Raw genomic sequence first — 22,476 nt, 5'->3', positions numbered from 1 at the left:
CTGTTGTTTATTTATGTGGTTTTTCCAATAGGTTTTGAACTTCTTGAAGGCAGACACCATGTTTCAGTTTTTTGTATCCCCTATAACTATCAGAGAATTTAGTATAAGATATATATTAAATATAATACATGGATATAAGCACGTGCTCCATATTTTAAAAGTTTCAATGACCTCGCATTGTTTTCAGTATAAAGTACACACTCTTCAGCACCTCTCCTGTATCATCTTTTCCCACTTTTCTATTTATGTTTCAACAATAAGGAAGTACTTCTGGCTAGTCATTGTCTCATACTGATTTACGTCTCTTTGCTTCTGTATACGATGTTACTCATGCCCAGAACAGCTCCCCCTCCCCATTTTCTGCCCAGTGAACTTCTACTCATTCTCAAAAATTTAACTCAAGCGTCAACTTTCTTTGGAAGTCGCTGTGCTCTCTCTCCTTTCCCTTTCCTGCAGTTTAGGCTCCCTCTCCTTTAGCATCTTAGAACTTCTTTCTCCATTATTGTACTTTTCATATTATATTATACGTTTTGCTTTTATTGTCTTGCTCTTCAGAGAAAGGAAACAGATCCTTTTTACATCCTCAGTATGTAACAAGACACATGGTGGTGGGCTCAATAAATATTAAAAAAGGGGAAACATTATATATATAGAACTAAGTCCTAGATATCTGTCCTGCTTTTCTGAATAATTTACATTGCATCATGACACTTTCCATGAAAAGAGTTCCCTCCAAGATAGATCACACAGTATTTCAACGATGCAATCATTGCGTAACACATTATTAGTTCTGTATTAGATAGGAAACAGATTAAGAGGCTGTAAGAAAGACACTAAAATATAAAGTAAAGTTAAAGCTTCTGGCTCTCTCTTGTAACATTCTAGAGATACTTGGCTTTAGGCTGCTATTATTTTCCCACACGCCCCCCCCCACCACCAACAACAACCAGTTCTCCAATTATCTGACACCAACCTGGTGTCCTACAGTTCAATTCAGTTCTGACTCTGACTAACCAGAATTAGTGTCAGACTCCACAGATTAAGGGCTTAATCCCACAAGACTGTCCTCACTTCGGATGCCAATCTCAAGTAACAGGTCCGCAGGTTACCCACACTTCTGTTTGACATGGTTTTAAAATTGGGGGTTCCCATAAGCTCTTCTCCATGCTTGATAATTTGCTGGAACTACTCACAGAACTCTGAAAAATGCTATACACTCTGTTATAGTTTATTACAAAGGCTATAAATGAACAGCCAGATGAAGAGTGAAAGAACAACCTAACTAACCAATAAGTGTACTCTATATATTAAACAACTCAAGAAATAAATATTTTTATATCCTATGTTCAATTTTCATAAATGTCTGCCTTTATCCTCACTTTGAGATTCTCAATTATTACTTTTTATACTATCGGTGTATCTTCCTCTAGAACGCTTCTCTTTCTAATTTACGGATTATAGTATCTGTAAGTTTTTCCACCAGGTAATTGAACTTACTAAGGCTGTGTGTGAAATAGAATTAAATAGGCTCTGGGAGATAACATAAGGGACATTTTTATGATGTAAAGTAAGTATACATTTTAGTGCCTTGTCCTTGCAAATCTTTTTTTATTATTTAAGTATATTTTTGTTTATTTCCTATGTTTATAGATAGCTTCAGCAAATAAGTATCTCTGGAGAAGTTAGTTAGGAAGTTTCATTTACTCATACACATAGAGATAATTACCAAAAACTTAATAAAGTTTTGAAATGTGAAGTATAAAGGGAATTTTAAAAAACAGTAAGTATCACAACATGTTGAATTGAATGAAAAGTTATTTTCCTCTCTGAAAAACACAAAGAAAACAGAAACCTCATTAGAGTTTATTGGTAAAAGTATGCATGATGAGGTCATCCTCTGGTTTATAGACTGCAAGAAATTAGAGAATTCCCAAGTAACTATGTGGCATGTACTAAGAGACACCTTTTTGAAGTCACTTCCTCTGACGCTGTCTGAGTAAGAAGAATCTCTCTCCTTCTATATCTTTTTTTAAATCCCCTGGTCTGTATTCTGGCCAGAGCTAAGCCATTTTTTATCCTTAGTCTGCTTGATTACAATTGGGAAGCAAAACAGTGAAAGTGACACTATTAGGGAAGACAGGAAATTTTGGAAGCAGCTAAAATTGAAGTGCAATAGGATGTGTGTGTGTGTGTGTGTGTGTGTGTGTGTGTGTGTGTGTGTGGTTTGATGTTGCATTTATAGCTGTTGCCTGCCCAGCCCCCAACATCTCCCAGACATCCAAGAAGCCAGAGATCCTGGTTATCGAACATGAACAATTGTATGACAATTGGGTAATGAACGTATCAGTTGGCTTAATTGCTGCTTTTTTCTAACTTGCTGAGATAACCATAAATAAAGGCAGTGGCCCTGATTGGATAAGGTAAAACCACATCCTTCTTCAGAATTTTTTGGTGGAAGTCAGTATATCTGAGTATGAAGGTGCTAAGCTTCTTAGGATGGAAAAAATGATGGAACAGCCTGTCACCTCTATGTCATTCATTTCACCCCATTTCCCCAAACAAATACCTCCAGTCATGAACAGCAGCAACTCTTTAGATGGTGATTGAATTCTAAACACTCATCACACAAGGAATAGTCTACAGATTTAAAGATATCAAATTCCTAATTTGATTTCTATGTGTGGCTGAATAATCTTAGCAAAGGGCTAGTGGAACCTTTTTTCTTTTTTTTTTAATCATTTTGTAAAATCTTTAAAATGGATGATTAACAACATAATGATTATTAAAAATATTCAGAGATCCTAATACCCATAGTCTTCTTTTTTATCTGCCAGGAGAGCACAAAGTGTTGTCCCTTGGCCCCCTTCAAAGATTTTCTTCCTTGCTTTTTATACAACGTAAAGTCCCCTTCCTTCTCTCACTACAGTTGTTATATAATAGAGAAATGACACAGAGGTGTTAGTCTGTGAGGATAAAACTAGAGCCAGGAGACAAAATAAAGCATATAATGCAGAAAACAAAAAGGTTAGTCCATTGTGCCTCAGCAATATCTGTCGTCTGTGGATAAAGAACTGGAATTCTCTACATCTACCGTGAGTGACCAGAACAAGAGCAAGTTTTGTGTTGTACTTCCTATTACATACTGCATACTGTGTTTCTTTATTATGAATGCTAATGAACCAACCAAAACTATAAAAAGAGGTCAAAGGAATAAGGAAAAAATAAGATTTGAGTCATAAAAATGCAGTATTTTTTTTCCTTTTCATAGACTCTTAGGCAAAGGCATTTCTTAGTAGATCTAGCATCTTGAAATAAAAAGAAATACTAATGAAATGCAAAAAAAAACCCAGAAAAAATCAAAGTTACTTTTATGTTCTGTATTCACACTTTATTTAACAAACTTTCTTGTGGAGTAATTTATTATTGTATGTATCATTGAAATGTTAAAAAAAGATAAATCAAGCTCTCTTTTTCTCTCTAAACATCTACCTCTGTATCTGTATATCTCTATCTATATCTCCAGCCATAGCCAATGTGAACTTTTTTTGCATGCTGAATACACCTTCAGGCTCTTAGAGTTCCACACCCCAGAGTATGCAGTGCAGTCATTTTTGTTTATTCTACTCTAAGCTCTTCTGCCATTTATTTTGTGTTCTCATGAATAATTTTGGACTCATATAAGCATGTTAGTGGTGGTAATGTACCTCCCAAAAGAAACAAAGGGAAAGTACCATGCAAGCTCAAGACTTGAAGCAACTTCAAGGAGAGGGTCAAGGAAGCAGAGTGTGAATGCAAGTGTGAAGGTAGGGAATGACATTGTAAAGGATGTCATAACAACCTCTGTGGCAAGGAAGGACTGACCCACGATCATATGAGCTGGAGCTGGAAGACACTAAGGCCTGAGGCAAATCACATCTTTAAGGAATATGAGAACCACAATCATCACCACTCTAAAATTCAATAATGCAAATCCTTAAAATTTTTGCACTAAGAAATTTGTATTTGTGCTTGTCCAACTCAATATGTTCCTGTATTAGTCTACCTGGGCTGCCATAACGAAATACCATAAACTAGGTGACTTAAACAACAGAAATTTATTTGCTCACAGTTCTGGAGGCCAGAAGTCCTACATCAGTGTTCCAGCATGGCTGGGTTCTGGTGAGGCCTATCTTTCTGACTCACAAACATCCTCCTTACCGTGTCCTTACATCATGGAGATAGAGTGAGGTCTCTGGTTTCTCTTCTTAGGGCACAAATCCTGTCAGGGCCCCATCCTTATGACCTTTTCAAATCTTAATTACTTCCTTACACCAAGTACTGTCACACTGAAAGCTAGAGCTTCAAAATATGAATTTTGGGGGGACAAGTTTCCATCCACAGCAATGACGTTTCTAGAAATTTTTCTTGCACTCTCCAACAATGTGTGCATATGCAGCTGTACTGGCATATTCTTTAATAGCCAGACTGCCAAGAGTACAATAAGCAGAAAAAAAATCCAAGTGGGACTTCCTTATCTAAACATAATTGGCAATGTTCAACTCTTTTTCACATTTCATCACTCTGGAATAACTTTTCTTCTTCTATCTTCCATCTCTTAAAATCCTTTGTGATTATGTTGGACCCACTAAGATAATTGGGGGAAATCTCCCAATTTAAAGTCATCTGATAAGAAGCATTAATTTCATCTGCAACCTTAACTTCCCTATCCATGTAACATAACATTGTCACAGGTTCCAGGGATTAGAATGTAGACATCTTCGGAGGACCATTCTTCTTTTTGTTCCTGCCTACCACCATAGTCATATAATTATATTAGAACACGTAATTTCTTGTACCTGTAATCTGACAAGGTAAAGGACAAGTAAATTAAATAATTAAGTTTGGAACTGGGATTTCACCTAAATACTATGATTCTCCTGGGCATTTTAATTTCTGGCTTCCTAAAAACGGGCCTTTTAACATTGGATAATACTCAAATCAGATTATGGATATAAATTAAAGTGCATTTAATCAACGGTACACAATTCAATTGTCCTCGAGTCCTCTTTAGCATTCAGTCAGCTGACACTCGCAAATTTTCAAACAGTTTAATAAAGAGAAACACATAAACTTTGCTATAGGGAATACACTGAATTTGAAATTAAGATTTAACGTATTCCAGTTTCAAACTATAAAAGATTTTAGAAAGTATGAACAAAGAATTGCCCACATTTACAGTGGATTTGGAAATATAAAATTGTTTTATTACTGTCAATGCACAATATCAGTTTTACAAACAATTAGTATTTCAATTATGTTTTATATAGGGAGAACATTAAAAAAATAACAATGTTAATTTGATGATCTTGGAAAATGCTCAAATGTAAGTTACTTGAAACAATAATGCACTCTTTCCAAGTAGTATGGAAAGTAATATGAAAGGTATTAAAGTAATATCTTTAATTAAGATATTTACTAAGTGCTTATTTTATACAACATTTGGAAGAATACAAAATTTTAAAAGGATACAGACTCCTACAACTTACATATCTGGTAGAGGAGAGAATAAAAACAAAATTATATAAAATATTACCTTTATATCACCTTATGTTTTACTTTAATACAAATAATATAAAATATAACTTTTTCTTTATTTTTGTAAACCAATGCAATTTGGTCAATTGGACTAGCGTCTTCTTGAGAGAACAGGACAGGTAGTGAAAAAACTCTATTTTTGTTTCAGTTATTTTAGTTGAATCAACATAGCTGATTGTTCGCTTTGAGTTCTGTACACAAACTTACAGTGATCAAAAGTCAGAGTAAAAAATTAAAGCACCGAAAGAGTCAGCACATGCTCGCTACACACACATACACACACACACACACACATACACATACACACACACACAAAACTTGTTCTTTTTATGCATCATGTTAAAAGAACCAAGATAATAAAGCCATGTTGTGCATATATTTCATATTTGTCCTGCCATATACAAATACCAAATAAATACTTGCCAAATGAATGAGCGAACAGTTGTCCTCAATGAATTTATTCAACATATTAAAGTCTTTAAGGTTGCAAAGAAGAGACAGACTCATTCAAAATTGAAATTTATTGAAAAAGAAAATGGGAATTTAGGAATAGAAAATTTCATCTTTTAACTATATGGCCACTCTGGGTCCTAGGATTTCTCACCCTGGATATAGCAGAGCTTCCATGGAGTACTAGAGCATTATTTCAGTACCTTGTAAGCTATGTCCTGATTTTCTTAACTGAAGATTTTTCTTTATTTCTTTAATACTTATCATGGAAAATTTTAATACACAAAACTAGTTCAGTGGCCCCATATCTCCATCACACAGCTGCAACAGTCATCATTTCATTGCCACTCTTCTTTAATTTCTGTTACCTCTACTGGCCCTTACCTCACTGCATTATTTGAAGCAAATCCCAGATATCATGTCATTTCATCTATACATATTTATAGATGTGCCACATTTTTAAGTTGACAGGTTGGATGTGATGTTCTGAAAGTTCCACATTAAATCAATATATTGCCAATTTATTTCTACTGGGTTCTCTTTTATAATGGAATTACAGGAATACATTATACACTGTATGTATGAGTCCTTTGTTTTTATGTGTTTGTGTCTATATTTAAACAATATGTTCTCCCACTCTATGTCTTTTGAGTTACTTCATGGTGTATTTGGAGAAATAGAATTTCTCATTTTTATTGTAGGCTGTTTAACATCTTTATTGGAGTATAATTGCTTTACAATCCTGTGTTAGTTTCTGCTGTATAACAAAGTGAATCAGCTGTACGTATACATACATCCCCAAATACCCTTGCTCTTATACCATTTCCCTCCCATCGTCCCTATCCCACCCCTCTAGGTGGTCACAAAGGACAGAGCTGATCTCCCTGTGCTATGCAGCTGCTTCCCACTAGCTATCTATTTTACATTTGGTAGTGTTTATATGTCCATGCCACTCTCTTACTTTGTCCCAGCTTACCCTTCCCCCTCCCCGTGTCCTCAAGTCCGTTCTCTACGTCTGCGTCTTTATTCCTGTCCTGCCCCTAGGATCTTCAGAACTTTTTTTTTTTTTTTTTTTTTAGATTCCATATATATGTGTTAGCATACGGTATTTGTTTTTCTCTTTCTGACTTACTTCACTCTGTATGACAGACTCTAGGTCCATCCACCTCACTACAAATAACTCAATTTTGTTTCTTTTTATGGCTGAGGAATATTCCATTGTATATATGTGCCACATCTTTATCCATTCATCTGTCGTTGGACACTTAGGTTGCTTCCATGCCCTGGCTATTGTAAATAGAGCTTGCAATGAACATTGTGGTACATGACTCTTTTTGAATTATGGTTTTCTCAGGGTATATGCCCAGTAGTGGGATTGCTGGGTTGTATGGTAGTTCTATTTTTAGTTTTTTAAGGAACCTCCAAAGTGTTCTCCATAGTGGCTGTATCAGTTTACATTCCCACCAACAGGGCAAGAGAGTTTCCTTTTCTCCAAACCCTCTCCAGCATTTATTGTTTGTAGATTTTTTGATGATGGCCATTCTGACTGGTGTTGAGTAGTTTTGAGTGTCATTGTAGTTTTGATTTGCATTTCTCTAATGATTAGTGATATTGAACATCCTTTCATGTGTTTATTGGCAATCTCTATATATCTTCTTTGGAGAAATGTCTATTTAAGTCTTGCCCATTTTTGGATTGGGGTTGTTTGTTTTATTGATATTGAGCTGCATGAGCTGCTTGTAAATTTTGGAAATTAATCCTTTGTCAGTTGCTTCATTTGCAAATATTTTCTCCCATTCTGAGGGTTGTCTTTTCGTCTTGTTTATGTTTTCCTTTGCTGTGCAAAAGCTTTTAATTATCATTAAGTCCCATTTGTTTATTTTTGCTTTTATTTCCATTTCTCTAGCAGGTGGGTCAAAAAGGATCTTGCTGTGATGTATGTCATAGAGTGTTCTGCCTATGTTTTCCTCTACGTGTTTGATAGTGTCTGGCCTTACATTTAGGTCTTTAATCCATTTTGAGTTTATTTTTGTGTATGGTGTTAGAGAGTGATCTAATTTCATTCTTTTACATGTAGCTGTCCAGTTTTCGCAGCACCATGTATTGAAGAGGCTGTCTTTTCTCCATTGTATATTCATGCCTCCTTTATCAAAAATAAGGTGACCATATGTGCGTGGGTTTATCTCTGGGCTTTCTGTCCTGTTCCATTGATCTGTATGTCTGGTTTTATGCCAGTATCATACTATCATGATTACTGTAGCTTTGCAGTTTTGTCTGAAGTCCGGAATCCTGATTCCTCCAGCTCCATTATTCTTTCTCAAGATTGCTTTGGCTATTCAGGGTCTTTTGTGTCTCCATACAGATTGTGAAATTTTATGTTCTACTTCTGTGAAAAATGCCACTGGTAATTTGATAGGGATTGCATTGAATCAGTAGATTGCTTTGGGTAGTATAGTCATTTTCGCAATGTTGATTCTTCCAATCCAAGAACATGGTATATCTCTCCATCTGTTTGTATCATCTTCAGTTTCTTCCATCAGTGTCTAATAGTTTTCTGCATACAGGTCTTTTGTCTCCGTAAGTAGGTTTATTCCTAGGTATTTTATTCTGTTTGTTGCAGTGGTAAGTGGGAGTGTTTCTTTAATTTGTCTTTCAGATATTTAATCATTAGTGCATAGGAATGCAAGAGATTTCTGTGCATTAATTTTATATCCTGCTACTTTACCAAATTCATTGATTAGCTCTAATAGTTTTCTGGTAGCATCTTTAGGATTCTCTATGTATACTGTTATGTCATCGGCAAACAGTGACAGCTTTACTTCTTTTCTGATTTGGATTCCTTTTAATTCTTTTTCTTCTCTGATGCTATGGCTCAAACTTCCAAAACTATGTTGAATAATAGTGGTGAGAGTGGACAACCTTGTCTTGCTCCTGATCTTAGAGGAAATAGTTTCAGTTTTTCCCTATTGAGAATGATATTGGCTGTGGGTTTGTCATATATGGCCTGTAATATGTTGAAGTAAGTTCCCTCTATGCCTACTTTCTGGAGAATTTTTATCATAAATGGATGTTGAATTTCGTTGAAAGCTTTTCCTGCATCTATTGAGATGATAATATGGTTTTTCTCCTTCAGTTTGTTAATATGGGATATCACATTGATTGATTTGCCTATATTGAGGAATCCTTGCATTCCTGGGATAAACCCCTCTTGAACATGGTGTATGATCCTTTTAATGTGCTGTTGGATTCTGTGTTAGTATTTTGTTGAGAATTTTTGCATCTATGTTCATCAGTGATTTTGGCCTGTAGTTTTCTTTCTTTGTGACATCTTTTTCTGTTTTTTCTATGAGGGTGATGATGGCCTCCTAGAGTGAGTTTGGGAGTGTTCCTCCCTCTGCTATATTTTGGAAGAGTTTGAGAAGGATAGGCGGTAGCTCTTTCTAAATGTTTGATAGAATTTGCCTGTGAAGCCATCTGGTCATGGGCTTTTGTTTGTTGGAAGATTTTAAATCACAGTCTCAATTTCAGTGCTTGTGATTGGTCTGTTCATATTTTCTAATTCTTCCTGGTTCAGTCTCAGAAGGTTGTGCTTTTCTAAGAATTTGTCCGTTTCTTCCAGGTTTCTATTTTATTGTCCTAAAGTTGCTTGTAATAATCTCTCATGATCCTTTGTATTTCTGCAGTGTCAATTGTTACTTCTCCTTTTTCATTTCTAATTCTGTTGATTTGTCTTCTCCCATTTTTTCTTGATGAGTCTGGCTAATGGTTTATCAATTTTGTTTATCTTCTCAGAGAACCAGCTTTTAGTTTTATTGCTCTTTGCTATTGTTTCCTTCATTTCTTTTTCATTTATTTCTCATCTGATCTTTATGATTTCTTTCCTTCTGCTAATTTTGGGATTTTCATGTTCTTCTTTATCTAATTGCTTTAGGTGTAAGGTTAGGTTGTTTATTTGAGATGTTTCTTGTTTCTTGAGTTAGGGTTTTATTGCTATAAACTTCCCTCTTAGAACTGCTTTTGCTGCATCCTATAAGGTTTGGGTTGTTGTGTTTTCATTGTCATTTATTTCTAGGTATTTTTTGATTTCCTCTTTGATTTCTTCAGTGATCTCTTGGTTATTTAGTAGTGTATTGTTTAGCCTCCATGTCTTTGTATTTTTTACAGATTTTTTCCTGTAATTGATATCTAGTCTCATGGCGTTGTGGTCAGAAAAGATACTTGATACGATTTCAATTTTCTTAAATTTACCAAGGCTTGATTTGTGACCCAAGATATGATCTATCCTCAAGAATGTTCCATGAGTACTTGAGAAGAAAGTGTATTCTGTTGTTTTTTGTCTTATCAATTATTGACCTTTATGTATTTAGTAATTTTTATGTCCAGTGGAAGAAAGTTTCACCTACACCAAGGTCATGGATATGTTACTCTATGTTGCTATGGTCTGAATGCTTGTGTCCCCCCAAAACTCATATGTTAAAATCCTGATGCTCCATATGATGGTATTAAAAGGTGGTGTTTCTGGGAGGTGCTTAGGTCATGAGCATTGAGGTCTCATGAATGGGATTAGTGCTCATGTAGAAGAGACCCCTCAGAGCTCCCTATCCCCTTCCACCACGTGAGGACACAGCGAGAAGTCAGCAGTCTGCAACCTTGGAAGAGGGCCACTGCCATAACCTGAACATGCTGACACCCTGATATAGTTCTTCCAGCCTTCAGACCTGTGAGAAATAAATTTCTGTTCCTTATAAGCTACCCAGTCTGTGACATTATGTTATAGCAGCCCAAGCAGACTAAGACATATATTGTTTTCTTTTTTAAAAAATTTTATTTATTGTATTTATTTATTATTTTTGGCTGTGTTGGGTCTTCATTGCTGCACACAGGCTTTCTCTAGTTGTGGCGAACGGGGCTACTCTTTGTTGTGGTGCGTGGGCTTCTCTTGTTATGGAGTATGAGCTCTAGGTCTGTGGGCTTCAGCAGTTGTGGCACGCGAGCTTCAGTAGTTGTGGCTCGTGGGCTCTAGAGCACAGGCTCAGTAGTTGTGGCACACAGGCTTTGTTGCTACGCGGCATGTGGGATCTTCCCGGATCAGGGCTCAAACGTGTGTCCCCTGCTTTGGCAGGCGGATTCTTAAGCACTGTGCCACCATTGAAGCCTGACATATTTTTTTATAAAAACTTTAGTTTTTAACTTTCACATTTATCTTCAATCTAACTGAAATTTAAATTTGTGTACTATGAAAGGCAGGGGCCAAGTTTCACTTTTTTAATGTGGGCATTTAATTGTTCCAGCACCATGTATTAACTACAGCATCCTCCTTCACAATGCAATGGTACCATTGTCTTTTATTAAGTGGACTATGTGTGTATGGGTCTTCATCAGCACTATGGTATTGTAAAATTGTAAGTTCTCTGGAAATTTTCTTCTAGTTTGTTTTGGCTTGGTCCTTTGCCTTTCCCTGTACATTTTAGAATATACTTGTCAAATTCCACTAGAAATTAAAAAGCAAAAGGCTGCTGGGACTTCCCTGGCAGTCCAGTGGTTGGGACTTTGCCTTCCAATGCAGGTGGTGGGGGTTCAATCCCTGGTCAGGGAGGTAGGATCCCACATGCCTCATGGACAAAAAAACCAAGGCATAAAACAGGAGCAATATTGTGACAAATTCATTGGAGACTTTAAAAATGTTCCACATCAAAAACTCTTTAAAGAAAAAAAGATATCTTTACAATAGTGAATCTTCTAATCCAAGAATATAGTATATCTCTCCATTTATTTAATTACTCTCAATAATGTACTATTTTTGTAGAGATTTCCTCTGAAGAAATTTAACATCATTCATTAGTTTACCCCCTCCTATTTTTTATTATTTTATTTCTTTGTAAATGATATGAGTTTTAAATTTAATTTCCTATTTGCTCTTGGTAGATAGAAATGCAATTGATATTTGGTATTAAATTTGTACCTTGTGACCTTGCTAAATTTATTCATTAATTCTAATATATATATGTGGACTCTTGAATTTTATATTTTACAAATGATAGTTCTATTTTTTTCTCCAAAGCCATGTATTTTTAAGTTATTTTCCTTGCTTTACTGCATTGGTTAGAATGTCTAGTGTGGGGTTGAATAAAAGTAATACTAGTGTCTTAATCTTGTTCTCAATCTCAATGAGAAAGCTCTCCATATCCACTTCTAAGTTTGATGGTGTTTTTGGGTTTTTGTAGATGCTTTTTATCGTAATAAAAAATTATTCTACCCCTAGTTTTATTATGAATGGATTATTGACATGCTCAATGATGACTGTCCTTCTTTCTGTTAATGTGGTGAGTTGTATTGATTTTCTAATGTGGAACCAACTTAGCATTCTTGAAATAAGCCCAATTTGGTCAAGGTAGAACTATTTTTCATAATAAAGGATGTGGTTTCCTAGTTGTTTATTTAGAATCTTTGCATCTATGTTTATAATGCAGACTGTCCAGTAATGATTTTTTCCTTACATTTTAGTGACTTTTTCAACTTTTGATATCAAGTTTATGCTGGCCTCATAAAATGAATTAGAAAGTCTGCCTTTTTTCTTAATTTCTTGGGTCATTTTGTATATTATTGGGATTTCTTTTCAGTAAAGTCTTTGGAAGAACATTAGGAAAATTATCTAAGCCTAAAGTTTTCTTTGTGGAAAGATCTATAAATTAAGGATCAAATTACTTTAATAGATATAAGATTATTTAGATTTTCTATTTCTATTGGATTCAGTTTTGCTAAGTTGTATTTTCCCAGTTCATCTCCATTTTCAAATTTACTTGCACACATCTTGTTTATAATATCTATTTATTAATATTTTATTAAGTTTAAGATCTCTTGCTGTTGCCTTTTTCATTGCTGATACTAGAAATGTATTTCCACTTTTTTATTTATTATTGATCAATCTTAATAGAAATGTTTAATTTTTATTAGTTTTGTCAAAAGACCCAAACTTGTTGTTTTCTTTTTATATAAATAATATTTCTATTTAATTGTGTACCTGTTCTTTGTATTTTTATTATCTGTATTTTACTCTCTTTGGGTTTAGTTTGATGTTCCTTTGTTAATTCCTTGAGATGGAATTTTAGGTCATTAAATATCAGATTTTTTAGTTTTCTAATCTATGCATTTTGTATTATAGATTTCTCTTTAAGCATATCTTTCACTGTATCCCATATTTTTTCATTATCACATTTATTTCAAATTAAATTCTAATTTCCTTTGTGATATCTACTCTTATTCATGTTTCATTTTAGAATAATATTGTCTAGCTTCCAACATTTGGGTGTTGTTTAGACTTTTCTTTATTTAAATTGATTTCTAGCATAATTCCTTTCTGGTCAAAAAAAAATGCTTTGAAATAATTTAAAACTTTGAAAATTTGGGAGCCTTACTTTAGGATTCACCATATCATCATTTTGATAAATATTACATATGCACTTGAGGAAAATGTCTTTTTAGGTCATTAGTGGGTTTAGTGTTCTTTATATGACAGGTTAATTTTATTAATTTAGTTTAGATCTTCTATCTTTCTGATGTTTTTGTTTGTATACACCATCAGCTATGAAGAAAGGTTTGTTTTAAAGTCTCATATGCAACGTGGATTTTCTGTTCCTTTTTTTAGTTCTGTCAACTTTTGCTTCATGTACTTTGAAGCTCTGATATGGGAACATGGATTGTACATTGTGATATCTTTCTTTTGGGTTGACCCTTTTATTATCATAAAATATATCTCTTTATTTCTTATAAGTCTTTTGAATTTAAAGTCAAATTTGTCTGTTTTTGGTATAGTTTCACCAATTTTATTTTGTTTACTGTGTATATGATATATCTTTCTGTACTTCTAATTCCAACCTTTCTTATATTTTTATTTCAGATGTGTTCTTATATTTAAGGTGGATCTCTGGTAAGCAGAATATACTTGAATTATTTTATGAAATTATTGATACATTTAGGTTTATATTTACAGTCTCATGATTTGTTTTCTGTTTGCCTCATCTTTTTCATAGTCCCTTTTCCTCTTCATTTTGCCTGCTTTTGAATTAAACTACTTTTATTATGTGGCTTTTTCCTTTAAAGGGAAAGATAAGTGACACTCCTTTACTCTTCTCATTAGTGTGTATTCTAAAGAATATAAAATGCATTTTTGAGTCAGAATAATAAAATCTAAGATAAATTATATTTTTTAAATGAATATAAAATATGAAGTCTAATATAAAATATTACTTTTCCCACTTTCATTGAAATGTTCAACTGTTAAGTTTCTATAGGTTGCTTCACACTTTTGTTGAAGCAAAACTCTTTGTTCACTTCACTATAGAGTCTCTTTTAAGCATTTTGCAGATTGCACTCTGTGTTGTCATTTAATATGTTCTGCTATCCCCTGTGTTACTTTTCAATTAGTAATTGAATCTAGAGGCTTGATCTACTACAGTCTTGATATTTCTTTATCAGGTACACTTCATAAATGGTGTTGTGTACTTCCATTAGATGGTATGTAATGTATAATTATCTCTTTTTTAATGATATAAGTGGCCATTGGAGTAATTTCAAACATGATAATATGTAGAATACCTAAAAAAAAATTAATGGGAAACTTACCTCAAATAATATGAGAATAAAAATATGATGTTATAAAAATCCCATATATAAAAGTTGAGAGCTTTCACATATACATACAAATATAAATTCAGTGATATAATGGAAGAAAAGATTCCATTGCTATAGCAATAAATAAATGGATAGAAAAATAAGTAAATATAAAATACCTAGATGAAATTTAACAAAACACAAAATTGACTTGAATGAATGGAATGGCATATTGCTTCTTGAGTAAGGAGTCTCAATATTATAAAGAAGTCAATATCCCTATGATAAAATACAAAATTAAAGCAATTGCAGTGTAAACCCCATCAGTTTCCCCCTTCCCCTTTGTCTCCCTAAACTTAATAAATTGATTGTAAAGTTTGGTTGGAAAACCAAACTAGAATGAATAGCCAGGAAAAAAAAAAACTGAAAAATAAGAGCAGTGGTATGTGGGGATGAGGGGATTAAGGGGTTGACTGTCTCTTCAGATTTTAGAACATATTGTGAAACCTCTGCAAATAAAATAGAATTGTATTAGCTCATGAATAGAAAGATAAATTAATAGAGGAGGAAAAAAGCCCATTTGAATATGGACATTTAATATTTGATAAAGGTGACAAATTAGGGGGGAAAAGATGGAAGTTTTAATAAGTGATACTGTTCCAACTGAATAACTTTATGGAAAACAATAAAATTGAAACCTGATCTTAAATCACCTGTGTGTGTGTGTGTGTGTGTGTGTGTGTGTGTGTGTTTAGTGATTTAGTGATTAGATCTGTTGGCCATCATCCAACATGTTCTACTATATGAACTGTCATGTCCAGCTCTCCGTGATGTAGCCAGCCAGTTTTTGTCCAATCTTATTGAGTCTGTCTAGCTCTGGTACTGATTTCTACCTGAGTCTATTAGAGCAGATGTATATATGTTTACATCCAGTTATCAATTTACATTTCACTGTAAAATATGTACAAAAAATATTTTAAGTCACTTTCTTTAAAAGGCATCTACATTTATTATAGCCACAATAGCTTCAACATTTTATTACAGTCAGTCAAGTACAGTGTAATGAAATTATATGATTATTAATGTATATTATACATAATGCACATATTCAAAAGCAGTAGTGTGACTGATTATTCAAAAAACTAAGTGTTCATTGTTTCAGACTTTCTATTTCTCAACTAAATGATTTCCTCTGAAGTCTTTTGCAACTGACTTTCCTTTGCATAGTTCATTTGGCTTGGAATCTGATGAAAGTATTCTGACTTCTTGGTAAGCTCTTGGAACAAGCCTCTATTGCTATGGGAAGGTATCCAAAATTTATGGATCAGTAATCTAATCTAGACTGGCAACTCCTATGGACTGAACTGAATTTCCCTTTTACTGTGTTCACCCTCTCACGTGGAGCACCTGGTCACAAGCCCTGTTCATCACCTCAGCCCAGTTCTCAAAATCACCTTCACAAGCCACGTTCCTGCCTTTTATGTAGCATCCAAGTTTCCATGCCTGTGCTAATAAATTGGATGACATGAATGATTGTGTAAATGCCATGTCTGACAGTTTTTGTAGTTCAATATATTCCTTCTGTACCATAGATTTTAGGCTTTCTGAGTAGATAAGACTCAATATAGAATGTCATTTTATGCCACAGGAAGTGGTAAGTCCCATCCCTAATATGATCATGTATATATATAGAGGAGTCTTGGTTGGGAACAAACAGTGTAATAAATTCCAAAAGAGGTGTAACATTGGGAAGAATAGCATAAATGTTCTTTCAGTCATTCAGGAAAATATATTGAGAAAAACGTAGAGGGTGTGATAGTACCAGATAAAAACTGAACTTTTGAGATCATAGGAAGATTTTCAGGGTAATGGAAAGAGTCATAATGGTACTTAGATTCTAGTCTCAGCTTTTTCAGTTTTGTGACTTTGAACAATACTTCAGTTTAAGATCCCTGTCTATATCATTGAAGGATTGGTGCAAGTAACCATTAACAGCCTTTCAAAGTTTGACTTTGGTGAATCTGAACCTTACCTTGATATCTATACTTTGAGACATAGATAGGACTGGATTTTCAAGTGACTAAACCTAACTACTTTGACTTGAGGTACATGGAGACTCCCTTTGAAGAAAACATCTACCTACTCTATGCTCTGGATCTGAAAATAAATGTATGACACCTCTTTTTCATCATGAAAGCTTTTTAGTTATCAGGAGAAGTGATTTCTTAGGGCTTACCAACCTATGAATCTTGACTTCTTAGAATAAATGTTATTCTCTATGAATAGAGTACAAGAAAGGGACACAGATGGAGGAGGAAAGTACTTTAAAAAGAAGAAAAAGAAACCTTACTTTGAAACCAACCTTCAGTCAACTTTTTTGATAAATAGCAGTTAACCTCCAGTGAATTTTGAATAGGCTTTGCCCTTTGGTTCCCACAGGTATGCTAAACAGAAGCCCAGGAAGGAAAAAATCCACTTGATTAAAAATTGTCTATGAGAGGAGATATGGCAGAAACATCATCCTTTTTAGATTTCTGATCTTCAGAGATAATTGTATTATATAAAGCTCATAAGATATTCAGATCAATACCAGACATTGATAGAAGAAATACATGCTGTGGTGAAGGAATATATGTGTTAATATATACAAATGTATCTTACAGAAGTATAAAACAAATGGATCAATGAACAGCCCACTGTGATGTAATATTTGTGTATCCATCTATCCTGACATTCCTACATAAGTATCAACAAAGTTATGCAAAAAAAAGCTGTAAAATGCTGAACATATACCCATTTATTACATGTAATGTAATAAATTCCAAAGGAGGCATAACTTTAAGAAAATAGTATACATGATCCTCCAATAATTCTAGAACATTTACTGATGAAGCGGCAGAGGTTGAGATTATATAACATAAAAGCTTCAAAGTTCTGGGGTCCAAGGAAAATTCTCAGCGTAGTAGAGAATGTTCTTAAAAACTGATCCCACAAGGAGCACATAGCATTTGACCTCTTGAAATTAGCGCCAGTCTCACAACAGATGTGAGCTGAAAGTGGGGACAATAAATACGTAAATAAAGGCCCTAGCCAACTCCAACTGCAGGGGGATCATTTTTACAGGCAGAAAGTAATTATCCTGCTGGAAGTTAGCCAGAACACCAGAGAGAGTGAACATCCTTATCCCATCTCAAAATTCTGTGGGATTTTTAATGAACACAAATGGTTATGACCTTGAGTTTTATGCTCCATCCACAAAAAGAACTTCTTAACAGCAATGCCTGTGTGTTTCCTCTGTCAACTCAAGCTGCAGGGCACTGATTCAGAACCAAAGATTAAGTCTGTGAATGCTGGGAAGATAATGAGGACCCCTACAAAAATTACTCAGTTAAATTAAATGACTAATTTTACAAAATAGTAACAGTAATGTTTGGCTGCCAGTAGCAAACTGCAAAACTGCTTAACAAATTTCTATAGAGGAATTTAGTATTTTAATGACAAAGTGGAAATCATCTATAAGGGCTTAATGCTACTTCTGCTGCCACGTAGAACAGCTCTCTTATCCTCCCCAACACCAGTTTTACTTTTGTTCATTAGTCATGGTTTCCCGGTCTTGGACTAATTTTGCACACATGTATTTGATTTGCAGTGAATGGATGACAGATTAGCCAGATTGCAAATCATAATTGAGCAGAGATCCATGTAATGTAAATCACATAGCCCAGCATCCACTTCTGTTTGCCAAGACAGCATTCTTGGAAGTTGCCAGATAAAATGACAGCCCTCAGGTTGAATACCAAGCATCATTTATGAGATGGTAGACTTTTTGAGAGCTTCTTAACATGAACCAAGCTCTAACTTTGTAGCTACAGCCCATGAATAACCACAAAGAGAAATATCCTCTAGGAGGATATTGGTATAACGGGATCACAAGTTAAAAATGGGAAAGTATCACTTTTGATCACTTACTATGTGCCAGACCTGGTACTAGGAATTTTACACATAGTACTTCATTAAATTTTCTCAATATGGAATGGGTACTATTAATGGCATTTAACACATAAGGCAGCGAGATACTATTTCTGTAGAGGAATGTAAGCAACTAACACCTCTGTCTTTACCTCCCTGAGCTTCTTTGCAAATAAAAATAATTTAGTCCTTTAAAAATGCAAAACACACACACACACACACACACACACACACAAACGCAGGCTAGAAGTTCATGTTATTTACATAGATCTGGGAAGAGAAACATTATGGCATGAATAGTCCATATAATCATATTGTGTCTATTGTAAAACCATGACAATTAAATTGTCGTTTATATGCCTAACACTAGAAGATGATGTTGTATTGTGCCAGGCATTTATTTTCCCATTTCCTCTTAAATGCATCCCCTCACACTTCATGTGTTGCAATCTACTGGAGGGAACCAGTCTTTCAAACTATTTCCTAGGTTCACTTGCTTCTATGGGAATACAGCTAATGGGAGGGAACTGGTATGACATTGCAGGACAGGAAAAGTAAAAAGCCAGGGTATGTGTCCTCTTCTCTCTGCCTCAAGCGGTGAGCAGTGGCTTTGTTCTTCCCTGGCTTCAGCTCCTACCAAACTTGTCCTTCCTCCCTGGTCCCAGATGCTGTTATCAGTTACATTATTTTCTTAATTTCGTTTTCAAGTTGTTTACTGTTGCTTTACAGAAATAAAATGGATTTTTCTATTGATCTGGTATCCTGCAACCCTGATGAACTCTTTTACTATTTATAATAATTGTTATTTGTGGCTTACTTAAGATTTCTGTTTACAAGATCATATCTTCTGCAAACAGAAGTGGTTTATTTCTTCCTTTCCAATCTGGTTGCCTTTTATTTCTTTTCCTTGCCTAATTACCCCGGCTAGAACTACAGTACAATGTTGAATAGATGTAGTGAGAGCAAAGATCATTGTTCTGTCACTAATTTTAAGGTGCAAACATTGCCTTTGTCATTACATATGAGGTTAGCTGTGTGTTTTTTGTAGGTGCACTTTATCAGGTTAAGGAATTCTTTTCTATTTCTAATCTGTTCGTTTTTATGTAAAAGGATGTTGGATATGTTCAGTTGCTTTTTCTGTGCTTTTTGAGATAATCATGTGTTTTTAGTCCTTTAATCTTTAATATGATGTATTACATTAAATGAATTTTGGATGTTAAACAAATGTTGTGTTCCTGGCTAAATTCCACTTGGCCAGGGGGTATAATCCTTTCCATATTTTGTGGATTCAGTTTGCTAGTATTTCGTTAAGAATTTTTGCATCTATTGGGTGGGCCAAAATGTTCGTTTGTTTTTTTCTGTAAGATGGCTCTAGTAGCACTTATATGCCTTTAACTTCATTCAAAACAATTTTGTTAGATTGTATGTGACATCTGTCATATCAGTGTGCATTTAAAAAGACTTATCAATTCTTTTTCATTTATTTCTGATCTGATCTTTATGATTTCTTTCCTTCTGCTAACTTTGGGGTTTTTAATCCTTCTTTCTCTAATTGCATTAGGTGTAAGGTTAGGTTATTTATTTGAGATGTTTCTTGTTTCTTGAGGTAGGATTCTATTGCTATAAAATGAAGGAAACAATATAAAAATCAATAAAACTAAAATCTTGTCCTTTGAGAAGATAAACAAAATTGATAAACCATTAGACTCATCAAGAAAAGAAGGTAGAAGACTCAAATCAATAGAAATGAAAAAGGAGAAGTAACAATTGACACTGCAGAAATACAAAGGATCATGAGAGATTATTACAAGCAACTTTAGGACAATAAAATAGAAACCTGGAAGAAATGGACAAATTCTTAGAAAAGCACAACCTTCTGAGACTGAACCAGAAAGAAATAGAAAATATAAACAGACCAATCACAAGCAATGAAATTGAGACTGTGATTAAAAATCTTCCAACAAACAAAAGCCCATGACCAGATGGCTTCACAGGCAAATTCTATCAAACATTTAGAAAGAGCTACCACCTATCCTTCTCAAACTCTTCCAAAATATAGCAGGAGGAGGAACACTCCCAAGCTCATTCGACGAGGCCACCGTCACCCTGATACCAAAACCAGAAAAAGATGTCACAAAGAAAGAAAACTACAAGCCAAAATCACTGATGAACATAGATGCAAAAATCCTCAACAAAATACTAGCAAACAGAATCCAACAGCACATTAAAAGGATCATACACCATGATCAAGTGGGGTTTATTCCAGGAATGCAAGGATTCTTCAGTATACACAAATCAATCAATGTGATAAACCATATTAACAAAGTGAAGGAGAAAAACCATATGATCATCTCAATAGATGCAGAAAAAGCTTTCAACAAAATTCAACACCCATTTACGATAAAAACCCTGCAGAAAGTAGGCATAGAGGGAACTTACCTCAACATAATAAAGGCCATACATAACAAATCCACAGCCAACATCGTTCTCGATGGTGAAACACTGAAACCATTTCCACTAGATCAGGAACAAGACAAGGTTGCCCACTCTCACCACTATTATTCAACATAGTTTTGGAAGTTTTAGCCACAGCAATCAGAAAAGGAAAAGAAATAAAAGGAATCCAAATCGGAAAAGAAGAAGTAAAGATGTCACTGTTTGCCAATGACATGATAGTATACATAGAGAATCCTAAAGATGCTACCAGAAAACTACTAGAGCCAATCAATGAATTTGGTAAAGTAGCAGGATACAAAATTAATGCACAGAAGTCTCTTGCATTCCTATACATTAATGATTAAATATCTGAAAGAGAAATTAAGGGAACACTCCCACTTACCATTGCAACAAACAGAATAAAATACCTAGGAATAAAACTACCTAAGGAGACAAAAGACCTGTATGCAGAAAACTATAAGACACTGATGAAAGAAATTAAAGATGATACAAACAGATGGAGAGATATACCATGTTCTTGGATTTGGAAGAATCAACATTGCAAAAATGACTATACTACCCAAAGCAATCTACAGATTTAATTAAATCCCTATCAAACTACCAATGGCATTTTTCACAATTTTTATGGAAGCACAAAGGACCCGGAATAGCCAAAGCAATCTTGAGAAAGAAAAACGGAGCTGGAGGAATCAGGCTCCTGGACTTCAGACTATACTACAAAGCTACAATAATCAAGACAGTATGTTACTGGCACAAAAAGAGAAACATAGATCAATGGAACAGGATAGAAAGCTCAAAGATAAACCCATGCACATATGATCACCTTATTTTTGATAAAGGAGGCAAGAATATATAATAGAGAAAAGACAGCCTCTTCAATACATGGTGCTGCAAAAATGGGACAGCTACATGTAAAAGAATGAAATTAGAACACTCCCTAACACCATACACAAAAATAAACTCAAAATGGATTAAAGACCTAAATGTAAGGCCAGACACTATCAAACTCATAGAGGAAAACGTAGTCAGAACACTCTATGACATACATCACAGCAAGATCCTTTTTGACCCACCTTCTAGAGAAATGGAAATAAAAACAAAAATAAATGGGACCTATTGAAACTTAAAAGCTTTTGCACAGCAAAGGAAAACATTAACAAGACGAAAAGACAACCCTCAGATTGGGAGAAAATATTTGTAAATGAAGCAACTGACAAAGGATTAATCTCCAAAGTTTACAAGCAGCTCATGCAGTTCAATATCAGAAAAAGAAATAACCCAATCCAAAAATGGGAAGAAGACGTAAATAGACATTTCTCAAAAAAGATATACAGATAGCCAACAAACACATGAGAGAATGCCCAACATCACTAATCATTAGAGAAATGCAAATCAAAACTACCTCACACCAGTCAG

Source organism: Lagenorhynchus albirostris, chromosome 5, assembly GCF_949774975.1.
Source record: "Lagenorhynchus albirostris chromosome 5, mLagAlb1.1, whole genome shotgun sequence".
NCBI lineage: Eukaryota > Metazoa > Chordata > Mammalia > Artiodactyla > Delphinidae > Lagenorhynchus > Lagenorhynchus albirostris.
Note: the sequence above shows the minus strand (reverse complement) of the source record.